Source organism: Taudactylus pleione, unplaced genomic scaffold, assembly GCF_031769625.1.
Source record: "Taudactylus pleione unplaced genomic scaffold, aTauple2 ptg000334l, whole genome shotgun sequence".
In the NCBI taxonomy this organism is placed as follows: domain Eukaryota; kingdom Metazoa; phylum Chordata; class Amphibia; order Anura; family Myobatrachidae; genus Taudactylus; species Taudactylus pleione.
In genome coordinates, this window is record NW_028284735.1 from 6291320 (window position 1) to 6297319 (window position 6000).

Below are 6000 nucleotides of genomic sequence, written 5' to 3' on the forward strand. Positions count from 1 at the left end.
ATGGTGAGTGACAGCACGCCACCTTTTGGGGGCGTGCCGGGGGCGTGGCTGCCCAGACGGAGGCGTTCCCACTTGTGATGTCAGTGGGAGTGCTCTCGGCTCTGATAGAGCCGAAAGCACTCCAGGGCTTGCGGCAACGAGACCCTACCACAAGGGTCTCGTCGCAAGCCCGATGGTCGCGATGGTCTTGACCATCGCGACCATCTTTTTGGCCGCTAGCTATATCTGTGGGTGGTCACCCACAGCTATACGAGCGGCCAGGAGGTCGCTCTTAAAAAAGATAAGGACAGCCCTGATTCAGAGCGAGCGCTCTGTGAGAGCGTCCGGCTCTGAATCAGGGCCTCAGTCTGACTGAATCAGTGCTTGTTGCTAATTGGATTGCAAAATTAATTCGCTATGCGAATTCGAAGTGAAAATAGCAACTCGCAATTCGCACCTAATAGGATTGACCCCATAGTTTTTTGTTATAACCAGATATGTAGTATCTTTTCTGTAATTAATTGTTCTAAAAAGTTGCAATTGTGTTGCAAGTGTTGTAACAAGTCTGTTATAAGGAAAGCTGAGATAATGTGCCAAATGTACTGTTGTTACGTGGCAATTGTTGCTCTCACAAAATAAAATTGCGTTGCACATTGTGGGCCTGATTCAGAGCCGCTCGTAAGCGGCCACTTGTTTGTAGTCAGTCGATGTTGTACAACCACGCATGCGTCGGTGTAACAGTGCGCATGTGCGTACGTCTGATTGCGGTTATTTTTCAGTCGATCGTAGACACAGCGAACAGGAAGTGACATGTCAAATGTGATTGACAGAATTGTCAGTTTTTGGGGTGGTGACGGGGGTGGAGATGGGAAAATGCAGGCGTGTCGAGGCGTTTTTTGGGCGTACATAAATTATCTTATGCGAGCGCCAAATGTGAACGGAACAAGTGATACGTCACTGTCTCATCCAATTTCCATTAAGACTGCTCGCTCAGCTTGTGGTCTGGTATAGTCTACCTCAATGACGATGGTCTCTTCGTACTTCCCTGGGCTCATCGATGGTGTAGCAATGTATCAATTGAGGCCACAAAAACAATCATCTTTTAATTGCAAATCTGCTTGTAAGGTGTTTAGGAAATAGACCTTTTTTAGTAGCTAAAATCCGAACGCAGGTGAACTACTCAGCTGCTAATTTCTGGGTCATACAATCAATTAGCTAACAAATATTTTTTATTTTGGGGCTTTTTAAATATTTGCAAGTGTTTCTTTTTTAGAGAAACAATATTGTACGCATGTTTTTTTATTTGCTTATTTTTTTGGAGGACAAGAAACCAATCGTCCTTTTGTTTTTCAAACTCATAAATTGTTTTTAACCCTTGTTTTGTTTTACAAAATTAAATGTTTCTATTTCCGTTGTATTGTTTCTAAGTTTGTTTGAGGGATTACCTTTTATCCCGTTTTGGAATAAATCATCAATAGAATTTTGCAGATTTTTATCATAATTTTATTAAATGATTGTGTCCATTTTTTTTTTTTTTTGCGATAAACATATTTTTAATAAGGAAAAAAAACTTAAAAATGATTTGGCCCACACACACACAAAATAAGTGGCATTGGAACTTTAAAAAATCCAAAAAAAACAATTCACAAGAAAGGAGAGGGAGGTTGTTGTCATGAAGGAATATGGGGCAAACACAAAGATGGATTGTGGGGTAATTAGCCAGTGCTGTCATCGTCTTTTAGGCCTTTTGGCCGGGGTTTGGAGGGAGTCGGGACGGGCCCGGGAGCTCCTTCGGCTGGCCTGGCCAGAGGCAGATGTTGTTGCCTCTGGACTAGGCATAGGGCTAGGCACATTTGGAGGGATGGGTGTTGTTGTGCCAGAGGTGGAGGGTCCTGATGTTCTGGCAGGAAGGGAGGCCGGCTCCAACATGTGCTGGCGAATGAGCTGCTCCAGGGCATTTGCAATTCTTACGTTTGCCCCGGTATTTTCCGCCAGGGCATTTGCAATTCTCACGTTGGCCGCAGTATTTTGCTCCAGGGCGTCCGCCACCCGTAGCAGATTGGCGTCCATCCTCAGCAGAATCTTGGTGTGCTGATCCGTTTTAACATTGAGATCAGAGAGGAGGGCCACTGCCTGCGAGGGGGAATGCCCTGGACTGTCTGCCACAGGGTCCACAGCCGTATCTACTGCTTCCTCCCCTGCAGAGCTAGAAGAAATTCTGCGGCCAAAGCTCACCTCTGGAGCAGACTCATCCACCTGTGTCTCTGTGAGAAAAAAGAGAAAAGTTTCAAATTCAAAACGAGATATTTTACAAAACACATTTCTGAGTTGTTAACATTACAACATTTACCTGGGGCAACATGAGGAGCCGCAAAGTCTGGCATGTCGGTATCCATGTTCGACACGCCAAACACCTCCTCATCCTGCAACACACCACTGGGCCAGCTCCTCCAAATCCGTGAGCTCAAGTGACACAGGGGTGGGACCCCCACCTGTTCCCCCTGGATGCCTAGCCCTATCAGCCATTTTTTGTTTAAGCCGATATTTGAAGTCGCTCCATCTGTTGGGTAAAAAGTTGGCATTATTACTGCAGTATTTGGACCTGTAACCATTTTTTATTCAAATGTAGTTTTTACGTACCGGCGTTTGACCTCCCGGGATGAACGTTCAAACTCACCCACCCCATTGACAGCACTGGCTATGTCGTCCCACAGTTTCCATCTCTGGGTTGCACCCATATTCCTTGGTGCCTGTGCCAGGTTGTCGTTGCACATTTGCACCAAAACCTCCATCTCCTTCCTTGTGAATTGTGGCTGTCTTTTTTTTTGGCCCTAGTTTGCCTACTAGGCCCAGCAGCCTCTTCCATGGCATCCTCCACACCTTTTTTTTAAATGGTTGAAACATTTTAAAGGTTAAATGTTTAAAAATGTAATGTTAAACATAAGCATTTTCACATAATTTATAAAATAATTACATGGCGCCTCTTGGCTAGTACTTTGCTGCTCTGTACTCATTGTCTTTTCTCAATGTAGCAGACCGATTTTGGCCATCAGTGACGTTTTTATACATGCGTCAGCATTATTCGGCCGCATCATTCCTTGTGCGCTCCTATTGTCCGTCCTTAATTTGAGCGGGAAAATAAAGCCTATTTATGGATTGTTGTGACTCCATTCGAGGTGGCATTTTTGGATTGTTGGAGGTTTTTCGGTGTAGTGGTTTGTTCGTGGTTTGTGGTTTCTTGAAGGAGTAGTTTTTTTTTTTATTACTTTGTTTGTTTACGTTAGCATTTTTGCATTTTTTTTTGCTATTTTTATTTATATTTTTGAGTAAGTATTTCAAAAATTCCCCTAAAAATTTATTATTAAATTGTTTACATTTTTTTTTTATTTATTTATTTATTTTTTTTACAGTTATTTTGGCAGTGACCAAGTGACCTTTTCTAACTAATTTGTCTGTTTTTGGTAAGTGTTTTTGGTTTTATGAATTAACAAATTCGATGTGTTGGTCTTAGCATATGTTTCGCTAAGTAATGTGTGTTTTTTCTGTGTAAAATCATGTCTTAACTCTAAATGTAGCGTACTATTTTGCGAACTGTGTGTTTTTTTATGTGTAAAATCATGTATTAACTCTAAATGTAGCGTATTATTTTGCGAACTAATGTGTGTTTTTTAATGTGTAAAATCATGTCTTAACTCTAAATGTAGCGTACTATTTTGCGAACTGTGTGTTTTTTTCTGTGTAAAATCATGTCTTAACTCTAAATGTAGCGTACTATTTTGCGAGCTAATGTGTGTGTTTTTTCTGTGTAAAATCATGTCTTAACTCTAAATGTAGCGTACTATTTTGCAAACTAATGTATGCTCCCTTCTCTAAATTTTAGAAAACTATATTTGGCTTAATTCCTAATTTATTAAATTAATCATAAAAATATTTTCTACTTTTGAAATGTAGGTTGCTTTTCACATGACATGACCCAGGCTTGTAAGAATCTTTGGTTTTCTTTGAAAAGATAAGTATATTTTTCTTAACACATTTGTCTAAAACAATAACTACCTGGCTTAACATTTCAGGTTGATGTTGGTCGTATTATATTGGCCATGGTTCCAGAACCCGACCAACCTCAACTTCGTCCCAGGCGTAGGCCTCATAGGCGTGCAAGCTCCCAGATATATAGAACACGTGTCACCCTTTTTGGAATGCCAGATGATGAGGTGTTAAGGCGATACCGTCTTCCGCCACAAATCATCATAGACACTCTCTCATTAATAGAGAGTGATCTTGAACGGCAAACTGACAGTCCTACAGCAATAGCACCACTTACGCAATTAATGTCGTGTTACATTTTTGTGCCTCAGGATCCTTTCAAACCACCGTGGGAATAGTGGCAGGAATATCCCAATCCTCCTTTTCAAGAATCCTGAGGGCAGTGATGGAGGCACTTTTTAAACACCTCCATCATTTTTTTAAAATGCCATTGGATATGGGTTCCCTTAATGTGGTGAAGGCTAATTTTTACCAAATTGCTGGCTTCCCACACATCATAGGGGTTGTGGATGGCACTCACATACCACTTCAGCCTCCAGCAAGGCTGGAGGCTATATTTAGGAACCGAAAGCACTTTCACTCGATGAATGTAATGGTGGTATGTGATGCCTCCCTCCAGATCCTGTCCCTGAATGCCAAATTCCCAGGCAGTGCACATGATTCCTTCGTCATCCGGCAATCAGGGATTTGGCACAAATTAAACAACCTACAAGCTGGTGATGTGTGGCTTCTGGGTAAGTTGACACATTCTGTTGAAACCAATGCAAAGCTTGGTACACAATGGTCCTGATGTTGTTTATTATATTTTCACAGGAGACAGTGGTTACCCTTGCACGCCCTGGCTGCTCACTCCTTATTTGGTTCCCACACCAGGGCCACAAAGTCAGTATAATTCTGCACTTACAGCCACCAGGCAGGTGGTGGAGCGCTGTATCGGCCTTTTAAAAGGCTGATTCAGATGCCTCCACCGCTCTGGTGGCGAGCTCATGTATTTGCCGGCTATGGTTTCGAAAATTGTGGTCCTGTGTGGGATATTTCACTACATCGCCATAAGGAGTGGTGTCCCAATGCAGCCAGAAGATGCCTTGCCTGAGGACGGCCCCCCCGAGGTTGGTCGGAGGTCAGTATGTGGGGGGGCCATACGTGATGAAGTTGTTGCAAGATTTTTTAGGTAATTATTTCCACAAATGTATTTAATTGACACAATGTAGACATGTAATATTTTAATGTACACTTTTAATTTTTTTTTTTATTATTCCCTAAAATGACCATAAAAATCCATGCATACTACCTGATCAACACAAATGACTTTATGTGGATACATTGGATATAACTTCGGGAACAATGATTTCTCCTCATTTGTAGATTCATGTTGGCATGCTACTTCTTCAAACAGTTCCTGATTTTTTTTTTGGCGGGGTTTTGGTGTTGTTTGGACTTTTGTGTGTGTTTTCAATGTTTGAATTTATTGTGTCAATTCACTTGGTGTTTATTATTTGTGTGCATTAAAAAATTTTTTAACGTTACCCAACCATTTCCATCGTAAATTACAACCAAGTGTAACCTGTTTCAAAAATTGCAAAGTTGCTTAATGCCTAATACTGTAATTTCTTAATTTGTAAACTTTAGTACCCTGCTTTGTTGCTCAAAACAAACACCAAAGGTATTATGGTGAATCAGTATGTTTTCCATTCTAGGCCTAAGCAGGTAGCTTTAATTTTTACATTACCCCCCAAAAAAATTATTCTCTTTTTGAGGTTAATTCTACAAACCTATTGGTATTGTTATGTGTTTAATGTGCAAGCTTACATACTTACTTGAGCTTTCTACAAACAAATGTACATTACTTAAAAACTCAGGGACAAATAGTAGACTTATGTAAGGTTCAACAATCTAAGATTTACAGACAAGGAATGAGACTTAAATAAATCAAAATAAACTTTATTTTTAGGGTAATTTTTTTTTGTCATGTAAAAA